Source organism: Triturus cristatus, chromosome 11 (genome assembly GCF_964204655.1).
Source record: "Triturus cristatus chromosome 11, aTriCri1.1, whole genome shotgun sequence".
Taxonomy (NCBI): Eukaryota; Metazoa; Chordata; class Amphibia; order Caudata; family Salamandridae; genus Triturus; species Triturus cristatus.
In genome coordinates this window covers 335,489,529-335,503,570 of record NC_140594.1, presented here as the reverse complement: position 1 = coordinate 335,503,570, position 14,042 = coordinate 335,489,529, and positions in this window count along the sequence as shown.

Genomic DNA, 14,042 nt, shown 5'->3' with positions numbered 1-14,042 from the left:
AAGTATAATAATAACATTTTGGGTTCCGGGGAGATCATCCTCACTTGTTCATAGGAAGCTGTAAGAAACAAAGAGCAGGGTTTGCCCTTTTACACTGGTAAATGAAGCCATTCCAAATGCCTCCTACTCAACCCAAAAATTGAGCTGGCAAAAAATATCCCTATAGCCTTAAAGTGGTATGCAAAATGATGGTGTATAAGCATTTTTAATCAATTACACTAGTCTTGAAAGCCCAAAGGGAGCCTCTTTCACATCTCTAAACTACTTATAGTCTTGTTGCTCAGTGGCTCAAAATTAAGACTCATAAGTTATAGAATCCCTGGTGATGCTGGAACTGCCAGATATGTAGCTGAGTTAACATATCATTTATCACCAGGGGGCATCTCGACTGCCGCATTATGACATCACCGCAGGGCTGGTAGTGTATCGGCGGTGCAACCATGGCGGAAGCATGCTTTGGCACTACTGTGCCTCCAGCAAGTAGGGTGCACTGTTTCCATGCATTATGTTTTGCATGGCAAACAGTTTGTGCACCAACAGTGCAGGCATAGGGTTCACAACATGGGCCCCGGCCACAGACCACATTGACTACTTTGCCTAGGGGTCCTTTTAGTGGCCATTTACCTGCCTTTCCACCAATCTTTTCATGACGGTGTCCCCACCATGTCAAGGTCAGCGAAAAAGCAAGTCATAATTCACACGGCGGTGCCCATGCCAGCACTGCCACCATTGATTGCCGCTGTCCCCACCGCCGTGGTAGATCAGATCTTGGTGGTGACTGCAGTCTAGAGGCAGTCTCCCTGCTCGCATTGTAAACAGGAGGTCGGACTGCCAGGTATGCAGGTGGTCAGACCACCAAAAAGAGACGGCAGTTCCCAGACTGCAAGGGTTGCAGTCAGGACCTTAGTTTTCATACAGAGATAGCACCATACTTTAGTGTCTCCTTCTCGATTGTAAAGATTGCCCAGGCCAGATACGTTTTCTACTAAGACATGAGTGCTTCGGACTCTTCGGACTCTTCATCTAAATTTTGAAGCAATGATAAAAAGCAAGGTGAAAGAATATCTACAGAAATCTACAGGGAAATAATTTGGGACTGTCTCTGTGCTAGAAACATTGGTTGGATTGGTTTGTCAATTTCTTGAAGAGTAATTGAAGAATCTAGTATATGATTGTCATTTTTTGAGGCTATATTGGTGATAACAGGACTAACATACTTATTGAACTCTACCAAAGTGGCTATCAAATCCTCTCTGTATAGGGCAATATAAAAAGAAAGGAAGACCTGTGTAACCTTTTCCAGGTCATCAACCATATGTTCCTGTAAACTACATATAGAAAGGATAAAAGTATTCCTCACCCATTCTTTAACTCACAAGGATAGAATCAATCAATCAATCAGGGAATTGTAAGCGCATTACTCACCCGTGAGGGTCTCAAGGCACTGGGGGATGGGGGGGTAAGCATCTCCGTTCAGTCAAAGAGCCAGGTCTTGAGTGTCTTCCTTAAGACGTTCAGGGAGGGGGCACATCTGATGTTGATCGGGAGCTTGATCCAGGTCTTGGCAGTGATGTAGGAGAAGGCTCCTCTTCCTGTTCTGGTTCTGTGGATGTGTGGGGTTTCAGTGAGGGCGAGGTTGTTGGATCTGAGGTTACGTCTGAGCATGTGGAAGGAGATTCTCTTGTTGAGGATTGCGGTCTGGTGTTGTGGAGGCATTTGTAGGTGTGGGTGAGTATCTTGAAAGTGACTCTCTTCTCAACAGGGAGCCAATGGAGGTTACATAGGTGTTGGGTGATGTGTTTGTGTCAAGGGATTGCAAGGACGAGTCTGGCCCCAGTGTTCTGAATTATCTGGAGCTTGCGGAGTAGAGACTTGTTGATCCCGGCATAGAGGGTGTTTCTGTAGCCCAGTCTGCTGGTTATGAGTGCGTGGGTGACGGTCTTCCTTGACTCGGGGGGATCCATTTGAAGGTCTTTCAGGGGAAGCGGAGGGCGTTGAAGCAGCTGGAGGCAGCGGCGTTGACCTGTCAGTTCATGGAGAGGGAGGAGTCGGATACGATGCCGAGGTCTCTGGCGTGGTCCGTGGGGGTTGGGTGGCTGCCGAGGGTGGTAGGTCACCAAGTGTTGTCCCATGCTGATGGGGAGGTTCAGAGGACGAGGTCTTCTGTCTTCTCTGAGTTGCGCTTTAGGCAGCTGTTGCTTTTCCAGGATGTGACGTCCTGCATTCCTTCCTGGAAGTTGAGTCTGGAGGTGGTGGGGTCCTTAGTGAGGGAGAGGATGAGCTGGATGTTGTTGGCATAGGATACTATGCTGAGGCCCTGCTGTCTGACGATGGCGGCAAGGAGGGCCATGTAGATGTTGAAGAGGGTTGGACTGAGTGACAATCCCTGGGGTACTCCGCAGTGGATTTCCGTAGGTTTGGAAAGGAAGGGTGGCAGTCTGATTCTTTGGGCTCTGCCAGTGAGGAACGAACGGATCCAGTCGAGGGCGGTTCCTTGCATGCTGGTGTCGTGGAGTCTGGCGGCGAGTGTGCAGTGGGAGACAGTGTCGAAAGCTGCTGAGAGGTTGAGTAGGATCAGGGCAGCGGTGTGTCCTTGGTCAAGGAGGGTGCAGATGTCATCTGTGGTGGTGAGTAGGGTGGTCTCGGTGCTGTGGTTGCTATGGAATCTGGATTGGGAGGGGTCAAGGATGGAGTTGTCTTCGATGAAACTTTTTAGTTGTGCATTGATGGTCTTCTCAGCAACTTTTGCCGCAAAGGGGAGGAGGGAGATGGGCTGGAAGTTCTTGAGGTCCGTGGGATCTGCTGAGGGCTTCTTGAGAGGGGACTGACTTCTACGCATTTCCAGTAATTAGGGAAGGTGCCGGTCTTGAAGGTGGCGTTGATGGTGAGTCGTAGTTCTGGCGTGATGGAGGCTTTGTGGTAGATGGTTAGGGGTCTGTGAGGGCCCCCGAGTGGATGCTTCTCATGGTCAAGGCAGTCTCTTCAGTCATGACTAGTGTCCAGGAGGAGATGGTGGGCTGGCTGGTGCTGCTGGAGGATAGGGTGGTTGCTTAGTCAGGTGTGCGGTTATTGAAGTTGTTGTAGAGGCTCTTGATTTTCAGATGGAAGTAAGATCCAAGCTTGTTGCAGAGGCTCTTGGAGGGATTGATGTCCGTGGTTTCGCTGGGGGGCTTGGTGAATTCCTAGATGATGCTGAAGAGTTTCTTGGAGTTGCTGGAGTTGGTGAGGATTTTGTTTTGTTTAAAGCTCCTTTTGGTGGTTCTGATGTGTTGTTGGTATCCTGTCATGGCGTTCTTGTAGGTGGTGTGGTCTTCATGAGTTTAGCTGGTTCTCCAGTTCTTCCCAAGATATCTGCAATTGTATCTGGTTTCTTGGAGGTCAGTGGTGAACCATGTGGCCTTCCTGGGGCACTGTCTGTCAGAGTTGCGTATGGGTCCAAGCTTGTCTGCACAGTTGGAGATCAATTTGTGTAGCGCTCTGGCTGCGAGTTTGGTGTTGGTTGTGATGGGGGGATGGGGTTGAGGGTGGAGTTGAGCTGATCCTCATTGACTTTGCTCCAGTTCCTTCGCGGAGGATGTGGAGCAGGTTTGGGTGGCTTGGGCTTGTCGATGAGGAAGTGTATGCAGTGATGGTCTGTCCAAGGGGGTTGCGTGGTGTGGCTGAAATTAATGTTGTTTCCTCCAGTGAAAATGGGGTCGAGGGTGTGTCCTGCCTTGTGGGTAGGCGTGGTGATGAGCTGTTTCAGTCTGATGTTGGCGAGGTTCCCAGGAGGGTGGTGGAGTTAGCGTCACTGGGGTTGTTGAGGTGGAAGTTCAAGTCTCGATGAGTATGTAGTCCGTGGAGGCAATGGCGTGGGGTGCGATGAGGTTGGTTATGGTGGTGACGAATGGGGCGTGGGGCCCGGGTCTGTTGGCGAGGCTGCCACAAAGTGTGGTTCTAGTGCTGGCCTGGAACTGGAAGTGAAGGTGTTCGGCAGTGGAGAAGGCGTTGCTCCAGGTGGAGAGGCGGACGGAGATTTTGTGTGCGATGGCGAGTCCTCCTCCTGGGTGGTTAGGGCGGTCCTTCCTCTGGATCTTGTATCTGTCCGGGATGGCAATGGCGATGTCCAGGTTTCGGTAAAGAAGGCGATGTCTGGTGAGAGGGTCTCAAGGAGGTTCCAGATCTCTATGGCATGTCTGTGTAGGGAGTGCACATTGAGGAGATGCACCTCAGGGTGTTGGCGGTGTTGGAGGCTGGGGTGGTGTGAAGGTCTGGCGGAAGTGGCGGCAGGAGAACTGGCCATGGGTGGTGTTCGGAGTGGACAGCTGGCAGTTGTTGCTCCCTTCGGGGTTGAGTACGAGGAGGGTTGCTGAGTCGTAGTGGTGGAAAGTCAGACATGCATGGTCCCTGGTGCTGGTCGCGGTCGAGTCGTGGACGGCCGCAGACGGACTTGCCTTTGGCACACCTTTGGGGCACCAGCGGCGCAACTGTGCAGCGGCCGCCATTAAATAGGGAAGGGGAGAGGGACGTCCAGTAGGGAGGAGGGAGCGGGAACCAGCAGGGGCCACAGGAGCATCAGTGGCTGGGAGAACAGGGCAGTGAAAGACAAAAAGGCAACAGAAGAATAGCTTAAAAAATGCTAGGGCACAGTCAAAATACAAGCACAATGAAAAATACAGCAGAAACCCAAGGCAGAACGGGCGCACACACGGCCTGGCAGCAGCAGCCTTGAACACCTCCCATGAGGGGGTGAGATGGGGTCAGAGGCAGTGACCGAGTCAGCGGAGCTGCTGGGGAGAGAGTGGGTCTCAGACCAAAGGTCCACCCCATATTTTCATTATGCTCAAAACTATTGAGACAAGCATTGCATGAAATATGGACAGTTTTATACCATACAACTTAATGAAGCTCCAATTTAACCAGGAATAGCTTTTGATAGAATATGAATTCTAGGGCCTCTGGCACACCTTGTTGTAAGAGGGCTGCATGCTAACTGCAGGAATTCCATTATTTTCTGAGAAAAAGGAGCGAAGTATGAGTGACATAAGTGTAAAATAATTAGGATCCATTAACAGGGTATGTCTATCTTTAATACCACAAATATTCGGTGAGTTATATACGGTGTTCAAATCTGATAAGTAGTGAGGAAAAAGCAAGACTGTAACATAAGGGTCTAACACTTGAGAGATAGATATTAGATCATGCATAAGTACTGTTTATGTGCAGTAGAGTATTAACCCCTTGCGTGCGCATGACGGAACCACGCCGTCATGAGCCACGGGCGGCATGTGCTCATGACGGCGTGGTTCCGTCATGCTGCGGCCGCTCCTCCCACGCGGCACTGATTCCCCGCCTGTGCGGGCGAAATAGATAGTGGGCGGAGTCGTGACGGAACCACGCCGTCATGAGCACAGCTCGCCCGTGACTCATGACGGCGTGGTTCCGTCACGAGCATGGCGGTGCCGCGCTCACCCCGCACCCCCCCAGCGCCGCGGCGGAATTTGCGCCGCAGCGAAGGGGTTAAGTGAATCCTGGGGAGTGTGTACGAGTATGATGCCAGCTGTCTGCTACACTGTATACAAGCAAATGATGTAGTGCCGCATTACATGAAGAATGCATCAGCTGATCACTTTTAGGGTTCCTAGAATCAATTTAGGGTTAAGCGTTAAGTTAAAATCCTGCAAAGGATTACGAGAGTTCCCTGCTTTGCCAGTCTACAAAAAGCTGTTGAAATAGGACTGCATCATCATGATTAGAAAACAATATATACAGATTATACAAACCAGCCCCAACTAATTCTTGCAATTGCCCATCACACCATCTTAACAGGTCTTTTTACCTGTTCAAACTTTGCTGAATGTTAAAATGCCCACCCCCTCTAGTAGGCCTCCTACTACTGAATCTTTGAGAGTGTTGCAAATTATAAAAGAAATATGTATGACTGTCTCATAACCTGCAATGTTTGTGTCCATTCCTGATGGTGTTACGATGCAGGACCCCTTAGGGCAAGGCTCATTCCATTCTGCATGGCTGTGGATTATATAGCAGCCATCTCCTCAGTCAAGATGTACACAGTGGACACCGCTCGACCTTTCCCTAGGGCTGCCCATCTTCTTGTTCACATTCTCGGGGAAATGGCAGAGAGATTAAGGTACCTTTAAATCAACAGAGCATGTGAGCATATAAATCAATTTGGTTTGTTAATAATGCTGCAACATTTTTGCATAGGTATTGTCCTTATGTTCTTTTTGGTGAGGTCCAGAAACTTAAACCATATCGCACCCTGAGCTTACTAGCATGTAGGTGTCCCTGACCTGTTCTATCTGATCGTTAGTCGGGTACCAGGAGGTTTGCAGGGTCTCAAGTTGTAAATGGGTTTTTTCATTCTCTAGTGAGAGGTTAAATGTCTCATTGGGAGCCTACGACAGGGCTGGAAGCTCAACAGTCTTTTTGTGTGTGGCGTGGACACAGGCCAGCACACTTTGCGGCTGTACACAATGTAAACAATACATGAAAAGGACCAACCCAGCCTGCCTGGAGACAGTGTCACAGATTTAAATGTTTTACTAACACTGAGTTGCCGGGAGGCAAATGATGAGCGGCTCAGATAAAAGTTCTAGAGTAGTCTGTTCCACCTGCTGGTAGACTACATTTAGGGTCTTTGTTATATCTTTACATTACTGTAAGTCCAAAGCATCAGTTATTACAATATCATCAGTAGGTGGGTAGCTTGACTATCAAAAAACACCCCATTAGCATGTCATTAGCACTTAACTTTGTAATTCTTTCGGGGTTCACCTCATGCTCATTAATGGCAATGTCAGTGCATCAATCAATGGTAACCCAGTACTGTCACATATCTTTCACAATGGACTATGGGCATTTACCAGTGCTGATCAGTGCTAAAGTGCAAGTGCTTTCTGTTTAAATCATGATGGTAATTTGTTTCTCAATAATAGGCATATTGGATTTTCCAGTACGTCCCTAGTACAGTGCACCAGGGGTGCCAAGGGTCTGTAAATCAAATACAAATATTGGGCCTGCAGCACTGATTGCGCCACCCACTCAGTAGCCTTTCAAACATGGCTTAGGCCTCACATTGCAGTGTCTGTATGTGCAGTTTTAAACTGCCATTACGACCTGGCAAGTGCACCCACTTTCCAGGCCAAAACCTTCACTTTTATCACAGGTAAGTCACCCCTAAGGTAGGCCAAAGTCAGCCACATGGGCAAGGTGCAGTGTATTTAAAAGATAGGACATGTACTTGTGCGTTTTACATGTCCTAATAGTGAAATACTGCTAATTTCGTTTTTCACTATTGCAAGTGATATCTCTCCCATAGGGTAATATGGGGTTTGCTTTGAAATATCTTTTAAGTGTAATTTTCCAATTGGAGCAGACAGAGATTTGGAGTTTCAGGTCACTGGACTCACAATTTAACAATGCATAGTTTAGTAAAGTTCGTTTTTAACTTGCAGGTGTGAAAATGCCACTTTCAGAAAGTTGGGATTTTCTTACTTTAACCATTATGTGCCTCTGCCTGTCTGCTGAATAGAATTAAATTCAAAAATACTTTATTCAGTATGTATAAACAACCATAAAAGCGATAGCAGCAAAACAATTGCGCACAATTAGAATCTCAATTAGCAGTATAAAAAGTGTGTGCTTAAAATGATCTAAAAGCTTTCCACCATGTTCCCTAAAAACAGTTATTACACAACAAAGGTTTCATGGTAGCATCATTTAAAAGGTAATACTTGTGTGTACATTTATTGCTTTTATAATAAAAAGGACAACCTTAAGACAGACCCCAATATTGTTTAACTCAAGAATAAATTTCAGGGTAACAATGTGCGATCTGATATTTTGTGCTAATAGAAGGGGTTTTAAGGAGTGATGCCTAAGTTGCAGTAGAAATCACAAAATAGCATGAAGTGGATTGTGCTTTGCTTGGTCTGGCCTTCACAAGGACAGGGGATCAGATCTGAAGCACAAGATTTCATGGAGGGGAAAGCAACTAAGTGATGGACAATCCCAAGTCTGAATCTAGTTAATATGAAACGGTGCAGTGGGTTTGCAACCCAGGTTAAACAACTTTGACAGACCTCCTCCAACACAAGTGATCGGTAAAATATAACAGTAGGCTTTCTCCCCTCGAAACTCATGCGAGCTACCTTTCTGTGATTCACGAAATTATCTTTAACCCCTTCGGTGCTCATGACAGAATGGTGCTGAGATGAGCACCAATGCTCAAGTGCTCATAACGGAACCATTCTGTCATGTGCCCATGAGCACTAGATTCCTCTACTGCAAACAGCAGAGAGATTTCCCTTTTTTTGGGCCTTGGGAAATGGGGAAGAGTTTCCCCAACCTTCCAAGGCTTTTTCAAAATTTCCACTGTAATGACGATTGTGCGCATGGCGTGCTGACGTCATTACATTGAAAATGAAACTGAAACGTAGGGCCTTATTACGATCTCGGCCAGAAACTAAACCGCCTAACTCCTTGTCGGATTCGGAACTGAGCGATTTGCGGTCGGCGGTTCCGCCGGACCGATTATGATGCTTCTGAACACCGTTTGGAAGGACTCCCATTGACTTCAATGGGAGCCTGTGTTCCGACCGACAACACAGGCTCCTATGGGAAAAATTAGTGTCTGCGGAAAACCTTGCACCCTGTCATGGGCACCCCATGGTGCCGGCCACACTGTACATGGTTTTACAGGGGGTCCCTGGGGTCCTCCCTCTACCCCAAACCGGAGGACTCAGGATTAAGAGGGGCCTGCTGGAGACCCCCAAAGTCAGTTTCCAACAGCCTTTTCGTGTCAGACAGACCGGGTCGGAAAGGCTGTTGGAATCCAACATCGTAATCGTTGGGTCTGAAACACTGTCTGTTAAGCTGTACGAATCGGCTTCGACTGACTCGGATTCTCCACATGTCGCTCAAAACCAATTTGCAATGACCAAACTGTTCCCCTTCCAACCGCGAGCACCGTAATCGGTCAGTCGGAATTTTTTCCGACTGAGTCTGGCGGATGGATTCTGACAAGGTCTAGGGGATTACGACTGTTGGTCGGAGGCTTTCCAGCCGACATCATAATCGGGCCCCAATTTCAGTTTCACAGTTTCGGTGCTCAAGGGGCTTTCTCAGCCCCCTGACCACCGAAGCACGCAGGAGAGGTACTGTTGGAAAGAGGAGATTCTCCCCTTTCCAATGGTACCTTTTCTTATGGATCTCTGCTTGGGGATCACATCAGGAGGCCGATTCCCAAGCAAGGATCCACCTACTAGACACCAGGGAGGGGGAGCGGCCCATTGAAGGTCTTTGCTCCTCCTATTTAAAATGGTTAAATACAGTCTTTCTGCTCCCCTGTGGGTAAGATGGGGACAGTAGCCCCCAATATGCCCCTGTGTGGGGCAGAGGGCACCCTAGACACCAGGGATTCTTTTTTATTGGACACTGTTGACAGCTGCCCACCCTCCCCCCCAAAAAAAGCAAAAGTCTTTTTGCCCCCCACAGGAGGAAGATGGGGAAATAGTCCTTGATATGTCCCACGGAGGGCAGAGAGCCCACTAGGCACCAGGGATTAGTTGTTTTTTTATATGTAGGGGAGGGGGCTGTCCAGATTGGGCATGCCAATGCCCACACCCCAAACAAATTGCAACAGCCCACTAGGCACAATGGGGCAATAGCCCCTGATCTGCCCCCCCAGGGGGCCGAAAGCCCACTAGGCACCAGAACTTCTTTGTTTTTTATACCTAAAGGTGGGGGCTGCCCAGAATGGGCATGTCAATGCTACCACCCCTCAAAAAATTACCACAGTCTTTCTGCCCCCCCTGGGGGGAAGGTAGGGCAATTGCCCGTTATATGTCCCCCCAGAGTCAGAAAGCCAACTAGGCACCAGGGATTTTTTTTCAATGTTTAGGTACGGGGCTACCCAGAATGGGCATGTCAATGCCCCTACCACCCTCACAAAATGCCACAGACCTTCTGCCCCCCCAAGAGGCAGATGGGGCAATAGCCCCTGATATGCCTGCGGGGGGCAGAAAGCACACTACGCACAGGTAATATTTTTTGAATATACATAGGGGTAGGGGCTGCCCTGAATTGGCTTGCCAATGCCCCCACATCCCCCCAAAAATGGCCACACAGCTTTTATGCCCCCCCCCCCTTGGGAGCATTTAGGGCAATTGCCACCGATCTGACCCATTCCCCCAGGGCGGAAGAAAGCCTACTGGCACTGACCTTTTTTTGCAATGTGCCTGGCTGTGGATTTTGGGCCCTAGCTCAGCCGGCACGTAGGGAAACCTAGCAAGCCTGTATATTAATGAAGACTAGACACACAGGGCAATCTAAAATAGGGGGACTGGTGTGCCTCTCACCAGGTTCTGTTACCCAAAATCCCTTGCAAACCTCAAACTTTATCAATAAAAAACACATTTTTATCACATTTCTGTGATGGAAAGTACTGGAATCTGCAGGCAGCCACAAACTTGAGCCCACCCACCCAGCATTCCCCCAAGTCTCCCGTTAAGAATTGCACCTTACTCATGTGGGTAGGCATTTTGCCCACGCCAGAAAACATTCCATACTGTAACGTGGACACATCACATTTTTCTACTCAAAACTGACTCTTTTTTGCAATGTGCCTAGCTGTGGATTTTAGACACTAGCTCAGCCATCACCTAAGGAAACCTAGAAACCCTGTACATTTTTGCAAATTAGACACCCAAGGGAACCCAGGATGGGATGACTTGTATGGCTCTCACCAGGTTCTGTGACCCAGAATCCCTTGCAAACCTAAAACTTTGTAAAAAGAAACACATTTTCCTCAAATTTCTGTGTGGAAAGCTTTAGAATCTGCGGGAAGCCACAAACTTCCACCCACCCAACATTCCCCCAAGTCGCCCGTTAAAAATGGTACCTCACTTATGTGGTTAGGCCGAGATTATGTGACAAGAAATGGCCCAAAACGTACTGTAGAGGCTTCAAAATAATCTATTTAAAAAATACTTGGTTTTGTGAGGGAGTCACCTGTGTTTTTGGTCCTGGGCTCGGGAGGCATCAAGGAAAACCTTCCAAACCCAAACATTTCTGGAAACTAGACACCCTGAGAAGTTCATGGAGGTGTGGCTTGCGTAGATCCCCAATGTTTTCCTACCGAGAATCCCCTGCAAATCTCAAATTTAGCTGAAAAAAGCATATTGCTCTTCTCCTCCTTGGAGCAAGGCCAGCAGAATGTCAATTACGAAAAAGATTATGAGCTTGTCTCCCTTGATGTACTGCTTGTAATACCTGTTCTTGTGTGCTTTTAGAGAAGCATTTGTGGCGAGGCACCGGCTCTTTTCAGAGAATGGCTAGATTCCTTAAGACCTTAATCTGCTGTTGCAGTTTTATTTCAAGTTACTCCAAAAAAGTCCCACCGTTTGCAAAAGCATATTTCCCCTTATTTCTGCATGGGATCATTGTCCTGGACAAATGTCCTACCACCCAGCATTCCCCTTGGTCTCCTGATAAAAATTATACCTCACTTGTGTGGGTTTCTAATACCTAAAAATGCATATGAAAAAATATAGTGCTTACAGCTCGCTGTGCTATCCCCTCAATCCCTATGTTTTGAGGCCCTTTCCAGTCGCCGGCCCTTGGCCCGCCCACACAATTGAGGTATCATTTAACTCGGGAGACTGAGGGGAACGCTGGGTAGTAGGTAATTTGTGCTGGTATGGTAATCCCTGGCAGAAATGTGAGGAACATTTGATTTTTAGATAAATTTAAGGTTTGCAGGGCATTCTGGAAAAGAAAACATTTGGGGATCCATGCCTGCCACACCACCATGAACATTTCCGGGTGTCTAGCTTTTAGAAATGTCTGGGATTGGTAGGTTTCCCTAGATGGCCGCCGAACCCGGTACCTAAAATGGTTTTTGGTCCCGGATCAGCGGCTATCAAGGGAAACCTACCAATCCAAGAAATTTCTAAAAACTAGACACCTGTGGGGAATCCAGGGAAGCATTGCTTGCGTGGATCCCGCAACATTTCGTTACCCTGAATCCCCTGCAAACCTCAAATATAGCTAAAATAACATGTTTTCCTCACATTTCTGTGTGGGATTACCGGGCTGACACAAATTTCCTACCACCCAGCGTTTCTCCAGGTCTCCCGATAAAATGGTACCTCACTTGTGTGGGTGTGCCATACACCCACGACAGGAAAGGGCCCAGTTGTATTGTGGATGCATAAAAATTATCTATCAAAAAACTACCTGGTTTTGCAGGGGGGGGGGGGGCACCTGCGTTTTTGCTCCCAGGCTCAGCGGCCATCTAGGGAAACCTGCCAAACCCACACATTTCTGAAGGGATACTAGGCCTACCCACAAAAGCGAGGCACCATTTTTATTGGGAGACGTTGGGGAATGCTAGGTGGCTGGAGGTTTGTGACTCCAAAAAGATTCCAGAACTTTCCATCACAGAAATTAGGTAAATGTGTTTTTTTATTGACAAAGTTTGAGGTTTGCAAGGAATTCTGGGTAAAAGAACTTGGTGAGAGCCACACAAGTCAACCCATCCTGGATTTTCCTGGGTGTCTAGTTTTCAGAAAAGTATGGTTTACTAGCTTTCCCTAGATGCCAGCTGAGCAATTTTTAAAAATCCACAGCTAGGCATATTGCAAAAAAGGGGTCAGTTTTCATTGGAAAAATGTGATGTGTCCATGTTGTGTTTTGGGACGTTTCCTGTTGCCCGTGCCTACCCAAACAAGTGAGGTACCATTTTTAGGTCTTGCCTAGGCAGTGCGCATGCGCTGCTCTAGGAGATGACCTTTAGAAATTGGTCAGCTCTTTTCAAGCACTCCTGCTTGTGCTGGCATCCACCTTGCGGGAGCGAGCAGCGGCACGCAGGCCATGTGTTTTCAATTAGCGTGGCCGCACGTGCAGCTGCTCGCTCCCGCAAGGCGGATACCAGCACAAGCACAAGTGCACGTCCACGGCATCCCACCTCATGCCCTTCTCTCGCATATAATTGCTTCCGCTTCCCTGTCCATTCTCTCCCCCACCACAGTTCGATTTTAATGCTTCCAGTCCCACAGTGAGGTGCAGCCAGTCCTTGAACTAATTGTTTCCCGTAATGCTGCAACATGCAAAAAAAAGACGGACCTCTAAGCGCTGTAATAAATGTACATTAAGGGTCGGGATTAAGGGTCCGCCCTGAAACTCATCACACACCCTTCGAGGCAGCGCTTCGACTTCCGCGGCATTTGTGATTGTACTGTCTGGAGCCGTGTGGACAGAGCTGGAGATCCGTCACGGAAGCAGGACTAAGGCTTCAGCTGCCAATCCTCTGAGAGACAGTTGCCGGGAGTGTCCCGCCCGCAATTCCTTTCCTCTTGTGCAAGGAGTCAACGGGCAAGTTGACCAAACCCCAGGGTGATATTTTATAAAATATCGGAACCGAACAACTGATTGCTCTTCTCCTCCTTGGAGCAAGGCCAGCAGAATGTCAATTACGAAAAAGATTATGAGCTTGTCTCCCTTGATGTACTGCTTGTAATACCTGTTCTTGTGTGCTTTTTGAGAAGCATTTGTGGTGAGGCACCGGCTCTTTTCAGAGAATGGCTAGATTCCTTAAGACCTTAATCTGCTGTTGCAGTTTTATTTCAAGTTACTCCAAAAAAGTCCCACCGTTTGCAAAAGCTGGTTTCAGATTCTAGGAGACATGTCCTTCTGCTCAGATTGGGCGGAGAGGGTTGTATTATAGAAGGCCTGTCCTGCATACTTTTAAGCCACTGCAGTTCCCACTGGATGAAAAGCTGTATAGAATGTACAGTGCGCTCACCCTTCCCCTCAGGTTCCCATATATGAGTTTTTTTGTTGAGACCAGGCCACCATTGTTGTCTCCATTGAAGCAAATGGTGCCTTCCTCTAATCACAGTCAGGGCTCATGTACAGGACCTCGGCAGCATTAGCCCATTGTTCATCAATGCAGCAGCCAGAAAGAAACTCTTTTTTTCTCTTCTAGCAAACACAGCAGTGCATGCCTTCACTCTTCCAGGGCACTCAGATCCCAGCAT